Below are 24,974 nucleotides of genomic sequence, written 5' to 3'. Positions count from 1 at the left end.
TCAAATATTTGCAAAAACCACATATAGTTTTTATTTATTTTATTTTTTAAATATAACTTATTGTCAAATTGGGTTATATCCAACACCCAGTGCTCATCCCAACAAGTGCCCTCCTCAATGCCCATCACCCACTTTCCCTCCCCCCCACCATCCACCTTCAGTTTGTTCTCTGTATTTAAGAGTCTCTTGTGTAAAACCACATGTAGTTTTTAAATGATCTAGGTCAAGAATTAATAGCACAGATACAAAATTACAATATTATGCTTCCTGTACCCTTATGTTTCTATTGTCTCTTGTGTAAAAGTTCTCTTCTGTCATTGCATACCAGTTCCTTGTTGACACCTGTTTGTCTTTTAGCAGCCAGTGAGCACTTCGAGGCAGTGAACTGCTAGGTCTTGCTCATCCTTGCATTTCCCCATTCCAAGTTTAGTACCAGGCACAAAGTATGAAGGATGCTCTATAAATGTGAATTGAATGAGTGAATGGATTAATGATGAGCAAATTAGCAGATTACGTTTACGTTCACACTTTGTTTCTTACACACCGAAAGAGACAGGGATTCAGTTGGAACACGTGAGTGAATGTTAGCATTATCTATCTCTCATATAAGAAACAGCATGATACATTGGAAGGAGAAAGGGCCTCACGCTCAGGGAGACCTAGGCATCTACTTTGGCTTTGTCACTATGCCAGCTGGTTTACCCTGGGTAAGTTACTTAAGTCTTAAAGCTCTCAATTCTCTCATCTGCCAAATAAGAATACATACTTCACAGTCTTCTTAAAAGGAATAAATGAATCAGTTTACGTAAAGCGCCAAGCACACTGACAAGCACATGAAAGTGTTTAATAAATGGTAGCTGCCTGTTCATTTAATCACTCGAAACAATTTTTTTGTTGTTTTTGCTCTACTCCCAGCATCTAATCAGTTGCTAAATCTTATGGCTCCTGACTCCAAAAAGAATAATTAATAGATTCTCATATAGGGAAATTGAGACAGGGTAAATGACTTCCCATGGTCAGACAGACAGTGCAGACTTGACCCCCGTGACCTAGATCTGATTTTTCAACTCACTACACTTTCCACTTCATACCTCTCAGTGTTCCAAGAAGGAACTAACGAGGTCCTTCATAAGGTGCTAGGGAAGGACTGCTGTGACAGTCTTCCAGTCTCCTTTTCATCCTTCTGATACACACTGTGGCTCTCTCACTCTCCCTAAAGCACAGCTCTGATTTTGTCATTCACATGTTCAAAACCTTTAGTAATTCCCCATGGCCAGATTTATCAAACTGTCTTTCAGTTTCTATTGCTCCATAATCCGTGTGTGTGTGTGTGTGTGTGTGCGCGCGCGCGCACGCACGAGAGCACGTGTATCCTATGCCCCCACCAGACCAGCCTACTTACTAACTGAGCACTTACTGACTTGACATCTTCAGGTCTTTTGTTGCTGACATTTCTCTTCCCTAGAATGCCTTCTGCTTTTCCTTTTTCAGACCTACCTCTCAGGTCACCTTCCGTGAGGGCTTTTCTGATCATCCTCCTTGCTACTCTTCCCTTTAAATTCCTTAAGTAATTTGTGTATTTTCTTATTACGTTAATATTCTCTCTGATTTTATATGATAGGGTTCATACTTATCTTTTCTAGGTGTCCACCTTTTTAATCTTAAAAGGACAGTGTCTTACACATCTAACCAAGTATCTTGCAACTAGTATCTGCTCAATAAATATTTGTTGAATTGTATTAAATTTAAATACTTAGTTTAGGTTCAAAAGTAATATTTAAATATAATTATTGCTGCCGGTGAAGAGAACAGAAATAATTCCTTTTTTAAATGTTTGTCTTGAGAGAGAAAGACAGAGAGCAAGAAGGGGTAGAGAGAAAGGGAGACAGAGATCCCAAGCAGGCTCCACACTGTCAGCACAGAGCCTGACAGAGGGCTCGAACTCACAAACTTTGAGATCATGACATGAGCCAAAATCAAGAGTTGGACACTTAACTGACTGAGCCACCCAGGCGCCCCAGAAATAATTCTTAAGTGAAGAATTCACTTCTGACCCTGGCACTTGGTAAAGTCAATGCCAGTGCTAGCAAGTATTTGGAAACTTGTATGTTCATATGCAGCTTGATAATATTCCCTAAAGTGACCTTTGACTCTGGGTATTTAGGATTTGTTACTTTTGTTTCCTGATGATGTTTTCATCTATAAGGAATGAGTTCTAACTCCCTGTCTTTGGAAGTTTGTTTTCCTTTCTCTGGGTATTAGCAACAAATAAAATAAGATTCCCTTTCATTTGCAACAGAAGGCGGTTGGGGGTTGTTCAACTTGAGTCGGAGGTAGAGTCTGGGAGAGATCTAATACTCTGCTCTTCCAGAGCGAAGTTCCTTTGTGATATAATTTGCAACTGTGAGCAAACACTTATTGTTATGTCTACCTTCCATATTGTATTCTTCTCCACAGTGCTTACTACCTTCTGACATGCCAAGTATTTTGTTTATCTTATCTTTCTACCCTACAATGTAGACTATGAAAGCATAGATTTTGATTTTGTTCATTGCCATATCCCTGCCTGTAGAAGAGTGCCTACCATGTAGTAGGTGCTCAATAGATATTTGTTCAATGACTAAGTAGATCAGTTTGTCTTTGGGAATTCCTCCAATTTGTTGGCTAAAATTTAGAAAGTTTTGTTATTTTAAATATAGGAATGGGGCGCCTGGGTGGCGCAGTCGGTTAAGCGTCCGACTTCAGCCAGGTCACGATCTCGCGGTCCGGGAGTTCGAGCTCCGCGTCAGGCTCTGGGCTGATGGCTCAGAGCCTGGAGCCTGTTTCCGATTCTGTGTCTCCCTCTCTCTCTGCCCCTCCCCCGTTGATGCTCTCTCTCTGTCCCAAAAATAAATAAACGTTGAAAAAAATTTTTTTAAATATAGGAAGTAAAATCCTGAGGAAGTGTAAGGCATAGCTTGGAAGAGTAGAGTTTACCTGTATGTTTTACTGTCTCTGGGTTTTACATTTGTCTTTGAGCAGACATGATTTTAATATATTTGTGTGTTATTGAACGCAAACAAAAGCCATTCCTACCACCACACCATATGATTGTGTCTCAGTCTGGCTAAAATCTAAGAAAACTGTTTATCATAACAAAATCTAATGGAAGCTTGCTGGCATACCTCTTAAGCGTCAGAGGGTAATAAGACCAAAATTATAATAAAATTCATTACAGGGGCATTAGCTCATTAAAAGCACTTCACTTTGTTTGTTTGTCTCAGGTGCTAATTTTAACCTTGAAAATTGGTCAGACCGAGCTTCTGATATTGATTTGGGGTTATCAGTTTTCTGCATGTACAAGTAATTCGATTTGAAATGTGTTTTAAGCCTGAATTAAAAGTACTTAGTCACTGGTGACTCATGGTGAGAAGTTTTTCCTTTTCCCTGCTGGAACATATGCCATTGCCTCCAACCTGGCTTTTTTGAAACCTTGAAAATATAAAGAATCCTACTTTTATGTACTAGGTTCTGGAAAAGTTCCACTAGGTTTAAGGTGGTGGCATTAGTGACAATATTTTTTAATAACGAGCACTACCATTGACTTTCCAAATATCTGTACAATTTTTTTACTTTATGGGAATTTTCTCATCATATATGAAATTGTCAAAAGTCTACTAGATAGTGTGTGAATGACCACAAGGACTTTGTTTTGTTCATTATTTTTTTTAATAATTATTTTCGTGTTTGTTTATTTTTGAGAGAGAGAGAGCACAAGTAGAGGAAGGGCAGCAAGAGAGGGAGATATAGAATCTGAAGCAGGCTCCAGGTGCTGAGCTGTCAGCACAGACCCTGACGCATGGCTTGAATCCACGAACCGTGAGATCATGACCTGAGCCGAAGTTGGACGCTTAACTGACTGAGCCACCCTGGCACCCCTGTTTTGTTCATTATTGTGTTCCTGGTGCCTAGAACAGTGCTTTGTACAGAGAAAGCAATTTACATATTCGTTGAGTGAAGTTACATATATTCTTAATGATAGCACATCTTAGAAAAATAATGAAAGTCTGTTGATGTAAATTTTCTCCAGCCCTGTTGAATTAGCTAATCGTCCATTTACAATCAACCAGGTTTGGGAGGCTCTTGAATTAGCCCAAGGTAGTTCTGCCCTAACAGCTCTTAGCATTGATTGTGCCAACCTGAAATCTCCCTTAGTGGTTCACTTGCAAAAGGAAGAGTAAATCGGCAACACCCATAGGCACTTGCACCTGTGGGAACCAATGGGCGTCCTAACAGGAAATGCTTTCAGCTTGCAATACCCATAGTAATGTGCAGCACCCAGGTCATGCTGTTTTTATCTGCAGTTCCTTATTAGGACTGTACAACGCTTCTTGAAGTTTTTAAATTTATGTTTAAAAGAGAATGATCTTTAAATTTGAGGAATAAAATGTGAATGGTTATTTTCCTCTTCCTCATTATCAAGGAATTGGTGAGTTGTCCTCCTTTGAGTTCTTTACCTTCTAATCTTGTGTCCCCTGAAATGTTCCTCTAGCACATGGGGAGAGGGGGAATGGAGAGTACATAAGTGTAATTAAAACTTACACTAGTATTATTATCAATAATAATGGGCAGTTCTAATATTTACAGGATACCATAATGGTAGGTATTGATAGAATTTCATAGATTTTTACCTAAGATTTGTTTAGCTCGAGCGAGTTTTCCTCTTTTGTAGGGACTGGGGAAAAAATGTCAGGAAAAGTTTTTAGAAACTTCTTCCCAAAATGTCAAAACATAAAGCTGTATACATTAATGTAATGCTGTTAACGTTAGCTATCTGACCAGGAAGTACTTTCTTTAAGCCTCATGTATAAAACTGTGTCTATAATAACTTCCTTTCTCGGAATGAAGGTGCTGATAGCGTGGTGGTGTTCTTACAACTTAAGCTGAGCTCAGTTTTATTTTTCCTAATGAAAAAGTGGCAGCTTTTTAAAGAGAGCCATCTCTGGGGCAATCTTAACTTACTGTTGGAGCTAAATAAAGAATTTTTAAACTATTTAATATGTCGGATTGGAGATGCAGGACGTGCATTTGAGAAGATCTACTGTGAGTAAGCTTCGTGTTTTGTTTTACATTTAGCGTCTTATTATAAATATGGTTTGTGTCTAAACGTTGTTAATAAACTATTTCTGAATTTCGTGTGAATATTTATGGCCTTAGCTCAACGTCCAGCTGAGAGTAATCAACCTCAAATATCACTGGATTCCTGTGCTCTATTTATTTTAATTTGTAGTTTGATATTCTACAAATAAATAGTGGGAATTTTTTTCAGAAATTGTTTTTTTTTTCTTCTAGATAAGTGAGGTAAATGCTGAGCTGCAAACAAAATATCAAAATCTTGTCAGAAGAGTCTTTTAAACAAAAATTTTAAATACAATGAAGGCTATTTTTGTTAAATGGGTGTAGTTTGTGCTTGTGATTGATATTCCTGTAAAACAGTGTTTCAAAATGAAGCTACTCAAAATGGCACCCTATTCATCCTAGAGATCTTAAAAAAGATCAAGGCCATGTCCTAATTTTCTTCTTTCCCAGCAAGGGAAAATAGGATAGAAAGCAGAGCAATTTCTTGAATGTTATACCAAATTTACAGACAGAAGAGTCAGAAGATTTGATCACATTTGCCTTGTTTTATAATTTTTTTGTTTTGTTTTAGTACATAAGGTTATTTACTTATTAAAGTATAAAAATATCTTATCCATGAGGTAATAATTTATGGGACTACTCTAGTCCATAAAATGAAATTAGATGAAGTAGGAAAGTAAATAATTTTTTTTAACAGCTTGTGGTTTTTATGTTGAAAAGTTAATGCAAAATATTTTTATAAGCCAGGAAAGCTACTTTAATAATTTCTTTACCAATTTCACTGGGCTCTTAGAACAAGGTTTAAATGAAATGTATATAATCCTGACTTCCAAACTCTTAATACTGTACGTGTTAGATGTGTAAATTAAAGTCTAACAATTGTACATAAGGATGCATTTTCATTCGAGAAGCATTGCCGTGGATGTGACCAATTTGAGGCCTCTAGCCTTCTGATATATAAATAAGGAAATTAAAACTTTCAAATAATCTTTGAAATGTGATGGTATAGAGCATGTGGGTTTTTTTTTTTTTAATTTATGAACGTTAAACACTTTACAGTTTATGTTTCAGCTTTTATAGATAGGGAGGCCTTTTATAGATTGTTATATCAGCGCTCCACAAATATCCCAGTCATCGCTTGCATAGGGGTGGGGCAGAGGAAGTAGGTGGGGCTTCACGGTAGTGACAGATTATTGCAGATTATATGGCTGCCTGCCAAAGCGCCACTGGTTGGAAGAGTGGAAGTTACTAACTGCATCTATTAATTTGTACATGTTTTATTTGTAACCATTTAAAACTGCTGGTTTCATACACAGGTGACAAATGTTAAACTTTGAATCACTTGACATCTGCTTAATGTTCGGTTCTTTAGTTTACCTTGGTCGTATTCCTTGCACAGTCTGCCAAGATCACACTGACCATTTTGCGGAAGACCGTGTGTTAGCAGAAAAAAAGGGGAGGGGCGCACAGAACTTTAAACGACAACTGCTTTACTCTCTAGTTAAAGTGTTGCAGGGTTAAAATGTAAGGTGTCCCATCATGCTTAGGCAATTTATATAAAATCCTAATAAAAACAATCATGCCTTGTGAATGAGTTTGTAGTTTTCGATTGTACTGGTTCGGTTTGAAATTGAGATTCCTACTGTTGCAACATAAAAGGAAGCTTTGTAGAGGAAATATGACATCTTTGCCCAGATGCATAAAGAGGGAATTAACAGTGGGGAGTTATTATTAGAGGGGTCTTCTTATGAATATATTTTATGTACTGAGAAGTATCTCTCAAAGTTTAGTTTCTATTTCAGGGTCACTGGCAGAAGTTAAATAGGTTGCTCAGTTGGATAGTCTAATAAAAAATTACTTTTAAAAGCATTTTGATGTCACCAACCAGCCTAGTTAGTCTTGATCTGGCTGATCTCAGTGATAGCATTTTTTAAAAATGTAACCAAATTGAGAAGATATTGAGATGCTGTGAATACCATCAAATAGCCATGTAATATAAGTGTCCTTCTAAGAGAGAGGCCAGTTAACTTCGTTCCCTAGCAGTGTCCCACTGTCCTTCAGGAATAGAGTGCACTGTTTTCAGTATAAGGAAAGCTTAGAAGTGAGTCAAGGAACCTGTCCACTTGTATCACTGACAGTTATTAAATGTTCCTCCCTAACTCTTTTACACAGTGAGTAACATGTCCAGGTTCCTTATATCTGTTACTTTTGGTTTCAGTAACATATGTTTGGGGTTTGCAGTATAATAATTAACAAGAGCATATCAGATGAGCATGTCTGCCACATGCAGCTCACTAACTTTGTGACCTTATACAAATCCCTTAACTCTTGAAGCCTTGGTTTCTTCAACTGTAAAATGGACACAATCATAGTACCTACTTTAGGGATTGTTGTGAGGATCAAGTGAAATTATGTATTAAAGGAACAAGTTTGACTGCACGTTGTAAAAGAAGAGCTCGGCGAATGATCGTAGGTATGGTTACTTTTGCCGTTTTGGGACATTTCAGTTCTTTTTCACAGTTCTACCAGAAAATGGTCGTGGGAAGATAAATAAAACAATACATACAATAATGTATAGATAATAGAGTCAGTCTTACCATAGTAGAAGTATTTAGGGAGTACCATGGGAACACATGAATGAAATCTACATATCTTACCTGTTTACACTATTCCTCTTACCACGTTATATGCTGCCCATCCTAAGGGGAGAGGGGAAGCAGGGGAAGAGTTGACTGTAGATTTAAGTAATTATTAGTGTAAAAAAATTAGTGAATGTGCCAAATTTAGCTTTAGTAACATGTGGCTGGGGTTTTTTTTATATGAAATTTATTGTCAAACTGGTTTCCATACAACACCCAGTGCTCATCCCAACAGGTGGAGGGTTTTGTTTGTTTTGTTTTTTTTTTAATTTTTTTAATGTTTGTTTACTTTTGAGAGAGAAACAGAGCATGGGGTGGGGAGGGGCAGAGAGAGAGAGAGAAACACAGAATCCAAAGCAGGTTCCAGGCTCTGAGCTGTCAGCATAGAGCCCAACGTAGGGCTTGAACTCAGGAATTGTGAGATCATGACCTGAGCTGAAGTCAGAATCTTAACCTGCTGAGCCGCCCAGGCGCCCCTGTTGTTGTTTTTCACTTCTGAGAATTTCCTCCCAATTTGATATAGCTCAGCTTAGGAAAGCAACATGGCAAAGTGTTGATTTCTTAATTTATTTTCTCAACAGAATTTGTTTTCTTCTGACTGGATCACTATCATAAAGTTACAACTGTGTCTCAAGATTTTAGATCAGCTCAAAAAAAGTTAGGTTTTTTTAGGGGTGTTGGTTTGGTTTGGCTTTATTTGGGTAGAACCAGACAATAAAGAATATATACACTTGAATATAAAGAAGAATGTTTTTGTTTTCACTGTCTTAGTGTCGGGGGGTTCATATCCTGTAATGGGTCAGTTAACTTTATGTTTTGAAAAACAACCAGTTGTTACATAAGCAGACTTTCATGGGGCTGTGTTAACAAAGCAGATGTGAAATCTGGGGGCACCTACGGTAAATTCACCAAAGAAAGCAATGAAACTACTTATAGGGTATTTGAAAGACATTTAAGCTTTGTGAATATATTTTTAGTGTTGGAAATATCCAAGTCTTAATCTGTCGTGCAACTTCTTTACCTAGTAGGCAGCCGTTACATTAGTCTGTGTCTCATCCTCGCTTCTGGTACCCCCTAATTTTATAGTCTCAAGGCCCAGCACATTGCCACTGGAAGATCTGTGTATCTCTGTGCACCTGTCTTACTCAGACCCTTATGGCCTCATTCCTGGATTACCATAGCTGCCTTCCTTCATTTCCATCTGTTTTTTTCCAGCTCATCCTGATTAACCTTCTTTAAATGCTACTCCTCCCCTTTTCAGAAAGCTTCACTGGTTCCATGTTTTCCACCACATTAAATCTAACCTCTTCTGCCCGACTTTCAACGCCCTTGCTAATCTGTCCCACACTACTTATCCAGCTTCATTTCCTATGTTCTTCGCTCTTTCTGCTCTATTGAGGTCAGTCTGTCTCTGCAACACACCATAGTCCTCAGAGTCTGCGCCTCCTGTACTGTATCGACTTCACCCAAAAAGCCCTCCTTCTCTCTGCCTATTCAGATTTTACCTTTTCTTCAAGACCCTGTGTAAAGTTTCACTTCCTGTTTGAAGTAAACTCAATTTTGCTGCAGAATCCCAGATTTTTAAGTTAGCAAACCAGTGAAAGAAAATGTGCATAGTATCTTAAATCATTCAATTTTACCTTCACTAATGATGTAAACATTTTGAGTACAAGGACCACATCTTACACTTAAATATTACACGGTTCCTCGAAGAATTCTGAGGCACCTGACCTTGATGTGAAGGAAAAGAAAGTAAATCTATTTCATCCTGCCTATCTAAAGTAAAGTCAACAATCCTAATATTGAAGAGACATGAATGTTTTTCCAATTTGGGTCAGGTCTGTCACCTCACTTAAAGAAAAATGTGAGGCAAATGAAGACAGTTTTATAACTGAATATAGATTGACATGTTTCCTTTATGAGAAACGGGGTGTGTGTGTGTGTGTGTGTGTGTATGATTTTATTTCCTTCAATAAATAGCCAGCTGCCCTTGGAGAGGTTTAGTTTTGATATTAACAACTTTCCATCCTGTCACTGTAGATTAAATATGATCAATAAGTTTTATGTAATCAAGAAGTATTCTTACCCAATTCGTTAAGTAACCTAAGTATAAATGCCTACTGTGTATAACGTTAGGCTCTGTGAAGGGATATTGAAGTTACTTATATATGATCCCTAACCTCAAAAACTGTTAAGGAATTCTATTAGGGAAAACAAAATATATACTCAAAGCTTAAACGTAACAATACTTGTTACTTCATTTGGATGTCTGTTGTTTTAATTCTCAGTGAGTCTCCTCTCTTTTGAAATAATACATGCCTGCCTTGTATTGATGCCAAAGAGCATATAGGACAAACAAATGAAAAAAAAAATTTTAAGCAAACTCCCATTGTTGTTTTTCCAGTTTTATTGAGGTATAATTGACCTGTAACATTCTATTAGTCCAAGGTGTACAACATAATGATATGAGTTATGTATCTATTGTGAAATGATCACCACAATAAGTAACTGACACCATTCACCTCACATAGTTAAACTTTTTTTCCTTTGTGATGAGAACTTTTAAGATTTACTCTTAGCATCTTTCAAATATACAATATTATTAACTATAATCACCAGACTGTACATTACATCCCCAGAACATGTTTATCTTATAAGTGTTTACCTTTGCACCACCTTCTCTCATTTTTCCCCACCCTCCACCACCTGCCTCTGGCCACCACCAATATATTCTCTGTGTCTATGAGTTCACTTTTTTTTAGATTCCACATGTAAGTGAGATCATACAGTGTTTTTTTCTCTGGCTTATTTTACTTAGCATAATGCCCTAAAGGTTCATCCATGTTGTCACAGATGGCAGGATTTCCTTCTTTTTTAAGGCTGAATAATAATCCACCGTATACAGATACTACCTTTTCTTTATCCATTCATTCATTGATGAACCCTTGAATTATTTCCACGTCTTGGCTATTGTAAACAATGCTGCAATGAACACGAGAGTGCAGATGTCTTTTCAAGGTAGTGATTTCATTTCCTTTGGATATGTATCCAGGAGTGGCATTGCTGGATCATATGGTACTCTATCTTTAATCTTTTGAGGCACCTACGTATTGTTTTCTATAGTGGCTGCACCAGTTTACCCTCCCACTATTTTTTGTACATGCCTTCCTTTGTATTGAGCATAAAGGACACCGAGATGTCAACTTTTAAAATACAGAATATTTTACATTTGTGAAAGTATGGATACTTGGAAATGTCTAGTCAGTGCTTTGGATTTTGTGCTGATGCTTGGTTTTGTATACTACCTTTTGTCGCAGAGATCAAGGTTAAATAACTCTGTAAAGTACTATTAGTGTCCACAGGATAAATGCTGTACGTCCAAGATGCCATCCATATATAACAAGAAAAGCTGCTTAGATAACATACCAATGATAAAAAGTTGAAATTATGGACTATTCAATACAGTTTAGGATTTTTAAAAATAATTTTAAGCATGCACAATAATAATATTTTTCATTTATAAGGGGCTTTAGAATTTATGTAATGATTTCACATCATTTCATGAGTCTCACAGCTTTGTGAGGCATTATTGTTCTCACTTTATAGATGAGACCATTGAGGATGAGAGAAGGTAAGTGATATACTTAAGATCACACAGCTAGTAGGTAAGTGGCAGAGTTGACTTAAACCCAGATTTGCAGACTTAAAAGTGAGACCTCTTTTTCTTTATACCACAGATCCAAATTGAATTATTTGGAGGGGTGTGTGTGTGTGTGTATGTGTGAGTGTGTGAAACACATTTTTCCTCTTTCCAGTTAAGATAAAATTCACATAACATAAAATTTGTCATTTTCAAGTGCAAAATTCAAGTTTTTAGTATATTCACAATGTTATGCAACCATCATCACTAATTTCAGAACATTTCCATCACTCTAAAAAGCATCCTATCTCAATTACCCCCATCCCTTGGCAACCGCTAATTTTCTGTCTTTATGGATTTGCCTACTCTGAACACTTAATATAAATGGGATCATAACATGTGAATTGTTGGATCTGACTTCTCCATTCAGCATAATGTTTTCAAGGGTCATCTGTGCTATAGCATGTGTCAATGCTTCATTCTTTTTTATGGGTGAATAATATTCCATCAGATGGATAGACCAGTTTATCCACTCATCAGTTGATGGATATTTGAGTTGTTTCCACTTTGGGGCTATTATGAACATTCTTATGCAAGTTTTTGTGTGAATATATGTTTTCAGTTCCCTTGTATATATACCTAGGAGTAGAATTTCTCATAATTATTTTTGTAAAATAATTCAAATGGAAGTACTTGGAAATTATTTCTTTTGAGTCATTTATTCACAACCATCTCACACACACACACACACACAGTAGTGCTTATTTGGCTAATTTGTTTCCCACATCTGTTCTGCAGAAGTAAGGCAGAGGCAAGATTTAGTTCAGATCCTGGATAAGAAGTCTCTAATTCTAAGTGAATGTAATCTGAGTCCAACACTGCCTGCTATATTCAAGATACTGTGGAGTACAAATAAGTCAATAATATTTCTACTGCTAGTCATATTCAATTAATGGAATCAAGAAATGTTCATGTTCTTTAAAAGTAAGGCAACATGGCATCAATGCCACAAGAAGTTAATTACCTATACGAGAGGAAGGAAGAGATCGCTTCTGCACTAGGGAGATGGGGTAACTTGGAGATAGAATTTGAGCTGAGTCTTGAACACTAGGTAGCTTTTCAGCAGGTGTGGTGAGCCACGGTGTATTTTTTTGCCTGGCTCAGGCATTGTGAATAAATATAGGGTATGTAGGGACAGTGGAAAATCAAAGGCCCTTGAATCATGTACAAAAAGGTCTGAACTTTGAACAGTAGATAGTGGGGAGCCATTTAAGGTGCTTGAAAAGAAGAGACTGATGCAATCAGAGCTTCTGAAAGATGACTCCATCAGAAGTTGGTAAAGCAACTTAAAGAAAGAGATTAGGAATGAGAACCTGGACTGGTAATGAGGTTCTGGAACTAGGACAGCCCCAATGCAAAGAAGAAAAGCAGCGTGTGAGATTTATTGAGGACATTGGCATTTTAGGAGAGATAGCTGAAAGCATAAGAGTAAATCCGATCAATAAGAGGAAGTGCAGAGAGAAGAGAAGGGGCCTACTACAGACCCTTGTGTTAAGAGGTAAGCGAAAGAAGATGAGCCAGGAGAGGTGAGTTGGAAAAGAGCTTCTGGAGGAAGGTGCCCCACAAGCCAAGAAACAAGACGTTCCATAAAGGTTGTGATATGGAAGGATAACGACCTGAGAAGGATTCTGTTGGATTTGGAGATTAGGAGTTGAGAGCTAATGGATCCTCGGGAAAATTTCCTGTCCTCTCAGTAAATAATACCTTGAGCATATCGTAGGCCAAAAGGAGTCAGTGAAGAGAAGTGGAAGATTTAAGAAAAGTAAGAAGAGTGGATTAATGAAATGAGAAGGTAGTAGGATACAGAATTAAAAGACCATTTTTTGGTGTTGTTGGGGGAGAGGTGGTTAACCTGTAAAAGGAAGACTAAAGAATGAAGTCAACCGAGTATATAGAGAAATTTTAAGACGGAATGGAGAAAAATGGAGGAAGCTTACATTGAATGGCCTCAACATAGAATTCATAGTATTATTGCTAATTAGTAGCAATATAGACAGCATTAGAAAATACCTTGAATTACCTCAGGCATATATAGAAAGATGATATTCTGTCTTTCCATCCTATATAAATATTTCACTCTCTTAGCTGTGTGCTGTACATCTTTGCCATTACTTTTAAATGCCTTTTCCTCTCCAAAGCATAGCAGTGTGATGTAATACATAGACTATCAGTTATGCCTTGCTGAGTCCATTTTTCTGCTAATTATTCAAGGTGTGTATTTTGAGTGCTAATAATATTGGCAACTCAAGTACAGTATTTTGCTTAAAAATTAGTTCATAAATCTGTTTGAAGTTTTTAATATAAATTTTTTTTCTCTAAAAGATGCCCCGAACTGATGATTATTGTGTTTTCTGTAGAATAGAAATTTGTTAGCAATTCATTATGGGGTAACAGGCACTGTGGAAACATTGTAATCTGCACAATATTTGGTTAAAAGTAACAATGATGACTATATGTCACTTTGAAATTATAAATTTCCCTGTTGTAAGATGTTATGAAATCACTTCCTTGTGAGTCCTGAAGTTTGGAGTTCCCAGCAAGAACACTTGTTGGTAAATGAGTAGAAATGGAAGCAGATGTCTCCCTTGTTCCCTTTAATGTTTTCTCCTATTCTCCACAAAATGGTGGGAAACCCTTGACCCAAGAGAGCTCGTCAGTAATTTTTAACAACTCTATAAGCAATATGTGCTTTTCATTTTAATAAATAGAAAACGTAGATGAGTAATTAGAAGAAAATAAAAGTTATCTTCTATACCTAAATGTATTTTGACATATAACTTCCCAGACTTTTTTACAATTTTTTTTTTAATAGCATTTGGGGGTTGCCTGGGTGGCTCAGTCAGTTAAGCGTTCCAACTCTTGATTTTGGCTCAGGTCATGATTTCATGGTTCATGAGGTTGAACACCTCCCCACCTCTCCATCAGTCAAGCTCCGTGCTGACAGCACAGAGCCTGCTTGGGATATTCTCTTTCTCTCTCTCTCTCTCTCTCTCTCTCTGTCTGCCCCTCCCTGGCTCATGCTCTCTCTCTCAAAATAAATAAACATTTAAAAAATAAAAATAGGGATTATGAAGGTTATATGGCATTATTGTTTTTATAAGCTTTTTTTTTATTTTAACAGCAGTATGTCATAATAATGTATAAACACATTCGAATTTCTGTGCCTAAATGTACTGCCTCCACATCATTTCAAGACAGCATTGCTTTATGGATATTCAAGGTGGATTTTGGGGGGGTTAGTTTTTATTCTTACAAATTGTTCTAAATGGCTCCTTAGTTATTCTATCCCCAGTACAACTCTAGTTTTTCCAGTCAGAAGATTCTACAGCAGATGGACCATCACAACATGGTTTCCAAGATCATGTTTTGTTTCGTTTTCAGAACGGGTGGGGGAATAGCATATTCTACTTTATGTCCCAACAAAGGCTCCCATTGCTAAAGAATATGTCCTCTTTCCCCACCCACTAGAAGCACAAGCTAATAATGTCGACAATTCTGTCAACCAACAAGGGTTTGAAAGGATGCATACTTATCTCCCTAAACACATGGCTTTTTCCTTGGCCCTCATCTGCTCCAGAGGAACTCCAGCTCTCTTTCCCTTAGACTATCACCAGCCTTCCTTCCTCTTATATTTCTGCCTATTCAGGATTTTTTTGCTGTTTTTCAATTTTTTCATTCAAACCTCTTGGTTCTAAGCTAGGATCATCATTAAAAGGAGAAAGACTTTGGATTTGTCCAAAGTAGTCAATTACTACAGTCTTTTAATTAATGAATATTTTGTTCCCATTATTATAAAGGCTATATTTCAGCCACCTTAATTTATTCTATTTTGTATTAAAAAAAAAAACTGTACCCACAGGGCGCCTGGGTGGCTCAGTTGGTTGAGCGTCTGACCTCAGCTCAGGTCATGGTCTCATGGTCTGTGAGCTCGAGCCCCGCAGCAGGCTCTGTGATGACAGCTCAGAGCCTGGATCCTGCTTCGGATTCTGTGTCTTCCTCTCTCTCTGACCCTCCCCCATTCATGCTTTGTCTCTCTCTGTCTCAAAAATAAATAATCATTTAAAAAAATTTAAAAAAAACTGTATCCTGATCTGACCCTAAAAAATAGATATTTTTATTCTCACCATACTGAAAGTTCTACTTCAAATTTATTTCACTACAGTAAATATGAATGCAAGTGTAGAAGGTTTTTAGTAGGTTTAGTAGGTTTTGGTTTTCAACATTTTATGTAATGGCTAGGTGATTGAGTAGACCAAGCTTATAAAATTTGCCAAGTGATCCTTAACTGGCTAGCATTTTAGAAAAAACAAATTAAAATTGTTAATTGTCCTTGACAAGGTGAAGGGGTGCCTGGGTATTAATGAGAAGTTAACAAGAGGACTTAGAAGTTAACCAAGTGATTCAATGAAGGACTAAAAAAAAAATGAAACTATAACAGGGGCCTCCAGACTTTCAGAAAGCATGATAGAAAGAGAAATAGCCTTACTAGGTATAGTATTGTTAAGTGTGGGAAAGTAAACTACTGTTACCATTTAAAAGGCTATAATACTGTTAGTAGTATTAATAAAGCATGATTTCTTTTGCAGTTAAAAAAATTTTTTTTGGTTATTTTCACTAGTTTCTGATATGTATTGAGAGAGAGAGAGAGACAGATGCATGCAAGTGATAAAAAAATAGGACTGTGAGATCAAAAAGTTCTAATTGCCACATATCTTTCATATTATTGAACATACCGTAAAGTGATAGTACTGATACCACATTTCTCAGACGGAAGTTCCATCGTTGTCAAAGTATGAATAGGTATTGTTGATGTGAACACTGCTTCTCCCTTGTGACCCAGTTAAGATGGATGGTTGTGTTAGAATGTGGTGTTCCGTCTGTTCTATATATTAACAGAGATTTACACCTGCTGTTTGTATAGTAACTGAACAAATCAGCTCTATAATTGCCTTACCTGAATCTAGTGGATTACATTTACTATGACATTTGCTTTTACTTTGTTTTGAAAGAATCAAGAGCTTGAGTTTTTGTATTTTGGCAAATGAGAAGGAAAAAATTGGAATGTACACAGGATAAAGGGCCATTAGTACATTAGGGACTCCGGGGGGGAAATAAGTGAAGTCAATATAAATATTAAAAATAGGGGCACCTGGGTGGCTCCGTCGGTTAGGTGTCTGACTTCAGGTCATGATCTCACAGCTCGAGTGAGTTCGAGACCCGTGTCGAGCTCTGTGCTCACAGCTCAGAGCCTGGAGCCTGCTTTGGATTCTGTGTCCCTCTCTCATTCTGCCCCATCCCTCACTCATGCTCTGTCTGTCTGTCTGTCTCTCAAGAATAAATAAACATTAAAGAAAAAATAAAAATAAACAGGATCAGAAGTCAGGCCATTGTCAATGTTCTAAATTTGTAAGTGTATACAGGGTTTCTTATGTTGTAGAACTTGGAACAAATAAGTTCTAGGGAATTTTTACAAGACTCTCTGAGTTTAGAAGACAACACTAAATCTCCAAAATTGCCATCTCTAAATTACTGTCGTTAAGTACTTTCTTTAAATTAAATGTATTGCGAGTTTAATTTGGTATCATTCTGACATTTTATTCTGTGGTTTACTAACGCACCTAATGCAGTTCCCTGTACATATCAAACAATAAGTATTTAAAATTATTTCTGGGTATTCTAAGTCCTAGGTTTAGTGTAAAATGTCACATATATGGAGTACACTGAGAATCCTGAATTTCTATAACAAATTTTTGTTTTTGATGAATTTTACTCCACCCTGAAGTGCTATCTAGATTTTACCAATGCATGTGGAAGGGACCAGCATATGTGTGTGTGTGTGTGTGTGTGTGTGTGTGTGTGTGTGTGTCTTTACTTTTTAAACCTGAGAAATATGAATAGAACTTAATATCCAAACTTTTGAAGACCTAATAATTTCTAATTGGGTTTTACAATGTCTCACAACAGAGTACCATCTGATATATGTATTACATATTTTGTTTTCTGATAGCACTCAAGTTTATAATTCTTTGTTATGTTATCTGAGGGAAGAGTCTGGCATTTACTATGTTCATTTCTGCAGGCTTCTCAGGATGAGAACCTTTATTCTAACCTTTATTCTTTCAAAATTTGAACTAAATGTACTTCCTTCTTGTATAAAAAGATCTTTTCAACACACTGGAGAAAATATTAACTTTACCAAGCTTTCTAAGAGAATAAAATTCAAAGTTATTTTATGTTGTGCTAATGAAACTTTTATTTACCATTTTTACAGAGTAGTGTCTTTTAACAAATTAGAATATAGTCTGTAACTATCAGCAGTTTGATGCCTCAAGCTAGCTTCTCACTGGCAACACCAATATTATAATAATATCAAAGCCGCCGACTCTCTGAGATGAGGAAGCCACATGGTCCCTCCCAACTCTGAAATCCTGTGATTTCAAGCTAATTTCAAATGAAGGAGGAAGTCTTTAGCTAAAGTAAAACAGTGAAAATGTTAAAACAAGCAAATGAGGGATTACAAAAGAGTTTTGTTAGCATGGTTTAGTGGACTTCCTTGATAAAAATCTTATAACCATTATTATAGGCAGTTTTGTAGTTAAAACTACGAGCAAAGAAGGAAATGTTTTGAAAACAGGCAAAACTGAAATCAACCCTTCCCCTTACTTTTTTTTTCTCCCCTAAGTTTGCTTAGTTTGACCATGTGCCCATACATTTGTAGCACTCATATCAGTGCAGATCAACATTGTCCTGCTAGAGTGACAGTCTGGTTACTCACTCCTTTTATATTAGATTTAATTATTTAAATTTGTTAAAACTTATAAGTTTAATTTTTAAGATGTATTATTGCTATTAAAATAAAATTTGGACAAATAACTATTTGTACCTGACTTTGACTTGGATAAAGGACAATAGAATAAAAAAGAAATAGGCAATCTGGGAAATTTAAATTTTTGACCTTATATTTGATGACATTAAAGTTTTATTGTTAAACTTTAGGTACACTGATGGCATAGTTATTATGTTTTCAAAAGTTTTTTTTATATGTACAGTCTGAAATGTTTATGGATGAAATGGCATTTATTTTGCTTCAAAATAATGGAGAGCAGAGTGGGGAAATGGGTGGGCCATAAGTTGACAAATTAAAGCTGGGCATGAGATAGTTTTCATCATACTACTCTATCAACGTTTATGTTTGACATTTTCCATAATGAAAAACTTCCAAAGAATAACATTTAGTAGGGAGGCCTGGGTGGCTCAGTCCACTAAACGTCTGACTTCAGCTCAGGTCACGATCTCATGGTTCGTGAGTTCGAGCCCCACGTCGGGCTCTGTGCTGACAGCTTGGAGCCTGCTTCAGATTCTGTGTCCCCCTCTCTCTGTGCCCGTCCCTCACTCATACTTGGTCTCTCTCAAAAATAAACGTTAAAAAAAACATTTCATACCCATCTATGAAGTTTTATATGCAGAGCTGTCTGAAATGTCTTTATTTTTTGCAAAATAGAAGAAAAGCATTACCTACAATAAATTCCACACCTTTCCATTCTCTTCTCATAATCCATATTCCCTGATTGTCTCTTTGCTGTCAGCAAAGAGCTGTTAAAATTGTCACATGGTAGGAAAAGAGCAGTGGGGAGAAAGTCACTTCATTGTGCCCAGGAGGAATTCTATTTAACGCCTTTGCTCTTCTTCCAGCTCCAACCTATAGAGAATTTTCTTTCTACCTCTTTTTTTGGGGGTGGAGAGGAAGGCAGGCAGCCTTCAACGTAGCCTTCAACGGTCAACAGACCGTTCAACTGTATCTACATGTTATCACAAATATATGTGTGCACAGAAATTGTGTGGAAAGTACTTATTCTCCATAATTCAGACTTATAATTTATTCTCTACAAAGATCAATATTTTAGTTACCAAAGTTCCTACCTGTTGCTAAAATAGTCACTTTGTGTTTTAAGAGAAATAAGGGCCATTCTTCAATAGCATGTGGAAATGATCATTGTTGATGGTCAAAATATTAATAAATCGACCACGACATGCAAGGTTTTGTGAAATATGAAGAATAGTCTATTATTTCAAAGTTTTAGAAATTGGGAAAAGGGGGAGTTTCAAATCAACTAAGTAGCATGTTTGTATTGGAAGAATCTGCAGAAAAGAACAACTAAAGTTCTCAATAAATGTCTCCACTTCACAGTCCTATGATAGGATTCATTACACAGATTTAAGGATAACAAGGCTGTAAACCATTCACGCCAGTAATTATGAAGACTTAGCTTCCACAAACTCAGTACCTTTGGGAACTGAGGTTTTTGGTAAATTGAATCCAATGAAGAACTGAGAATTTTCATTCACTTCAAGCCCTTGTCTTGGTTTCTCAGCCTCTCTCCCTCCTCCCTGCTGTGCATCCTCCTCACTGCCATCCAAATTAACTTTCTAAAAGACAAATCTGAGCATCATCTAGTGGCTTCAAAAACTCCAGCGTCCCCACATTGTTCATGCAAGAGCCCGAACTGCCTTCACATAGCATCCACAGTCACTCCTGGCCTCATCCTTTTTTGGCCTCTCCCAGGAGAGAACTCTAAGCTCAAGCACAACAAAGTCTCTGCTGGTGCCAGGGAATCCTATGCTCTTCTGATAGGACTGTGCTTTTGAATGCTCAGTTCCTTCTGCCTGGCCTGGTTTTCCCTTCCCCATCTCCTCTTGTGAGACCCAATTGAAAGATTCCTTCCCTTAATTCTCCCAGACAACACTTAGTATTCCCTTCTGTTTTCATAAGCACTTTTCATCATGTCACTATTTTTTGTACTATATTCTAACCATTTGGTGGTGTTTATCCCCCTTTCTATTGATTGATTATTTTCATTTAATCATTCCTTCAAGTATTTTTTTTTATGTTTATTTATTTTTGAGACAGAGAGACAGAGACAAAGCATGAGCAGGGGAGAGACAGAGAGAGAGGGAGACACAGAACCTGAGGCAGGCTCCAGGCTCTGAGCTGTCAGCACAGAGCCCCACGCGGGGTTCGAACTCTCCAACCGTGAGATCATGCCCTGAGCTAAAGTCAGACGCTTAACCCACCGAGCCACCCAGGTGCCCCATTTTCCTTCAAGTATTAATTAAAAAGTTACTATGTTCGAGATGTTTTGGCACTGGAGGTAGAGTGGTTAAAACAGTCACAGTCTGTAGTGAAGGACACATGTGTTAAAAAAAAAAATCACTAATACATTATGTATTTAGAGTTGTGACATCAGGGAAGATGGGGTTTCTATTCAGTACTCCTTTGTAGATTGCCCACTCTGTCTTCCCACCTCCACCCACCCACACAAAAGCTGACACATCATACATAGAAGCAGCTCAATAAATGCTTACAGGAGTGATGAACTTATAACTATACATGAAATACATGGATTTATCAGGTTAAACTTTATTGAGATTTTGTAGACTGACACAGTTGTAAGAAATAATAGGTAACATCTTACCAAACTGTAATACAGTAACACACTAGGATATTGATATTGTCCAGATTTTCCTGTTTACTGGTCCTTGTCTATGTGTATATGTGTATGTGTGTGTATTTAGATCTATGCAATTTTTCACATGTGTATGTTTGTGTATATACCACCACAATCAAGATAGACAGTTGTATCACCACAAGGCCGTATCACCACATCTTCTCCCATCCCCATTTCCCCACCCCCTGTCCTTAATCCCTGGCAACCACTGATCTGTTCTGCATGATTTCAAGAAAGCTATATGAGTGAAATCCTGTAGTATGTAACCTTTGCAGATTGGCCTTTTTTCCGCTCAGTCTAATTCTCCAGGGATTCTTGAAGTTGTTGTGTGTATCATTGGTTCATTCCCTTTTATTGCTAAATAGAATTCCATGGTATGGATGTATTACAGTTTATTTTATCATTTATCTGTTGAAGGACATCTGGGTTGTTTTCCAGTTTGGGGCTATTGCAGATAATGCTACTGTGAACATTTGTGTATAAATTCCACATAAATTTCCATTTCTCTGGGATAAATGCCCAGGAATACAATTGCTGGGTCATACGGAAAATTGAATGTTTAGTTTTATAAGAAAATGCCACACTGTTTTCCAGAGGGCTGTACAATTGTACATATATGAGAGCAGTGTAAGAGAGATCCAGTTTCTCCATGTTCTCACCAGCATTTGGTTATGTCACTATTTTTTATTTTAGCCATTCTGATACATAAATAGTAATACCTCATTATGGTTTTATTTGCATTTCCCTAATCCCTAGTAAAGTTGAGCATCTTTTCATATGCTTATTTGCCATTTATATATCCTCTTCAGTGAAATTTCCATTTGTCTTTTTCCCATTTTCTAATTGCATTTTTGTCTTTTTTTTTTTTTTTTTTTTTTTTTTACTGTTGCGTTTTGACAGTTCTTGATAAACTCTACATACTGCTCTTGTTGGATGCATGGTTTGCAAATAGTTTCTCTCACTCTGTAGCTTGTCTTTTCATCATTTTAATTGGGATCTTTTCTAGGACAAAGGTTTTAAATTTTGGTTAGGTACAATTTATCAATTTTTCCATTTATGGGTCATGCTTTTGGTGTTAAATCTAAGAACTCTGCCTATTGCTGGATCCCAAAGATTTTCACCTATGCTTTTTATCTAAACATTTTATAGTTTTGTGTGTACATTTAAATCTGTAATCCATTTTGAGTTAACTTTTATATAAGATACAAGGTTTAGCCTATGGATGTTCAATTGCTTCAGCACCATTTGTTGAAAAGTATTCTTCTTCCATTGAAGTACTTTTCGACTTTGTCAAAAATCATTTGGGCATACTTGTATGTGTATATCTCTGGGTTCTCTATTCTGCTCAATTGATGTGTCTATCTCTTCACCAGTACCAAATTTCTTGATTGTTATAGCGATATCCTAAGCCTTAATATTAGGTAAAGTGATATCTATTCTTTTTCAAGAGTGTTAAGCTATTCTAGTTCTTTCGACTTTTCTTGTAAATTTTAGAATAAGTTTTGCCTATGTCTACAAGAAACTTTGCTGGGATTCTGATAGAAATTGCATTAAACCTGTACATCAATTTGGAAAGAATTGACTTATTTTCTGCTTTGAGTCTTAGGCTTCCATTGAACATAGTATGTCTCTTTATTTACTTAGATCTTTGATTTCACTTATCTACATTTTGCAGTTGTGAGCATGCAGATTCTATACATGTTGTGCCAAGTATATCCTTAAGTATTTCATTTTCTTTGGAGTGATTATAAATGATACTGTTTTTTAATATCAGTTTCCACATGATTAGTATTGGTATATAGAAATAGATTTTTATGGACTGAACTCATATCTTTGTGACCTGGTTCAACTCACCAGATGCTCTTTACTAAGTTGAGGTAGTTTCTCCTCTATTCCTAACTTACTAAGGTTTTTTTGTTTTTTTGTTTTTTTTTTTTTAAGTCATAAGTAAGTTTTGGATTTTACCAGATGTTTTTTCTGCATCAATTGGCACAATCATATGATTTTTCTTTAGCCTATTCATGAAGTAGATTATATTCAAGTGTTGAATCAACTTTGCATATCTTAAATAAATTCCTCTTGTTCATAGTGTATAATTCTTTTTCTACATTGATAGACTCAATTTGCAAATGTTTTGTTGAATATTTTTAAAAACTTTTTATGAATACATTTTACAATATTATTAAACTTTTTTTTTAAGTAATCTCTATACCCAGTGTGCGGTATCCCTTGTTATACTTTGAATGACTACAGGATCTGTTGTAATATTTTCTGTCTCATGTCCAATATTAGTGATTTATCTCTTCTTTCATTTTTCCATTGTTAGTCTTGCTAGATATTTATCAATCTTACTGATCTTTTTCCCAAAAATCAGCTTTAAATTTCATTAATTTTTCTTACTTTTCCCATTTTCAGTGTTATAGATTTCTGCTGTTATTATTTTCTTCCATCAACTTAGAGTTTATTTTGCCTATATTTTTCTAAGTTTTTGAGGTAGAAACTTGGATTACTACTTGAAGACCTTTCCTCTCTGCTGATATAAGCATTTAGTATTATAAGTTTCCCTCAGAGCACGCCTTTATTTGCATCCCACAAATTTTGATATGCTGTGTTTTCATTTTCAATTAGGTCTATGTATTCTTTTATTTCCTTTGAGAAATAAAAAGCCATGCTTTGTTTAGTAATGTGGTGTTTAATTTCCAAATGTTTGAAGATTTCCCTGTTGTCTTTCTATTATTAATTTCTAGTTTGATTTCATTATGGTCAGAAAACATACTCTATATGATTTTAGTTATTTTAGATTTATTGCAATGTGTTTTCTGTCCCAGGATATGGCGAATGTTCCATGGGCACTTAAAAAGAATGTGTATTCTGCTGTTGTTGGCTGGAGTGTTCTATAAATGTCAATTAGATTATATCCCTTGATGGTATTCTTCAGTTCTTTTCTATCTTTGCTAATTTTCTATTTAGTAATTTTATCAATTGCTGAAAGTAGGGTGTTAAAGACTGCAATGAAAACTGTCGGTTTGTCTGTTTTCTCCTTGTAGCTTTATCAATTTTTGTTTTGTATATATATTTTCTTTGAGAGAGAGAGCGCAAGCATGAGCAGGGGTGAGGCAGAGGGAGAAGGAGAGAGAGAATCTTAAGCAGCCTCCATGCCCTGCAGAACATGGGGCTGGATCTCACGACTGTGAGACTATGACCTGAGCTGAAATCATAAGATTATTACCTGAGCCAAAATCAAGAGTCAGACACTTAACTATGAGACCATCCAGGTGCCCATGGTTAGTATATTTTAAAGCTGCTATCTGGTGCTTGTACATTTAGAATTGCTGTCTTTTTGGTGGATTCATCCTTGTATTGCTATGTAATGTCCTTCTTTGTCCCTAGTCATTTTCTTTTCTCGGAAGCCTATTTTATCTGATATTAATATAGCTAGTTCTACCTTTTTAGATTCAGGATAGCATGATATATCTTTTTCCATGCTTTTATTTTCATCCTACGTATGATGGGATATTTGAACTGAGTTTCTTATAATCATCGTATTGTTGGGTCATGTATTTTTTTTCCATTCTGTCAGTCTCTGTCTTTGATGGTGGCTACTTTAAAATCTTTGTCAAATAATTTCAACTTCTGGTTCATTTTAATACTGGCATCAGTTGACTATCTCTTTCCATTCAAGTTGTGATTTCCCTGGTTCTTGTTATGACAACTGATTTTTGTGTTGTATGCTGAACATTGTGGATATTATGTTTGGAACTGTGGATCCTGTTTAAATCTTCTATTTTACCAGGCAGTTGCCCTGTTTAGGTTCATTGTGTAAGTTCTGTCCTACTTTTGTAGGTGGTGGTTTCTTTTTTTTATTTTAATTCCAGTGTAGTTAATATGCAGTGTTATATTTGTTTCAGGTGTATAGTATAGTGAGTCAACAATTGTATATATTACTCATTGTTCATCAAGGTCAAATATACTCTTAATCTCCTTTACTTATCTCACCCATACCCCCCACCC

The 24,974-nt window shown here is 36.4% G+C and overlaps 1 protein-coding gene across 3 annotated transcripts in view; it reads left to right on the top strand.

The window, feature by feature from the left end:
* TAOK3 (TAO kinase 3) overlaps positions 1 to 24,974 on the top strand; it is a 177,846-nt gene that overhangs the window by 5,777 nt on the left and 147,095 nt on the right. Inside the window, exon 1 of one of the 3 annotated variants that reach the window (XM_027043822.2) lies at positions 2,934 to 4,468. The exons of 1 other annotated variant lie outside the window; for it this stretch is intronic. The gene's annotated coding sequence lies outside the window, so the exon portion shown is untranslated. Of the gene's footprint in view, positions 1 to 2,933; positions 4,469 to 4,524; positions 5,083 to 24,974 lie in introns of those variants that run through there. One more of the 3 variants, XM_027043821.2, reaches the window with a different exon arrangement.

The sequence above is a fragment of the Acinonyx jubatus genome, chromosome D3 (assembly GCF_027475565.1).
Source record: "Acinonyx jubatus isolate Ajub_Pintada_27869175 chromosome D3, VMU_Ajub_asm_v1.0, whole genome shotgun sequence".
NCBI classification, from domain to species: Eukaryota; Metazoa; Chordata; class Mammalia; order Carnivora; family Felidae; genus Acinonyx; species Acinonyx jubatus.
This window is presented reverse-complemented; position numbering and strand designations above follow the sequence as displayed.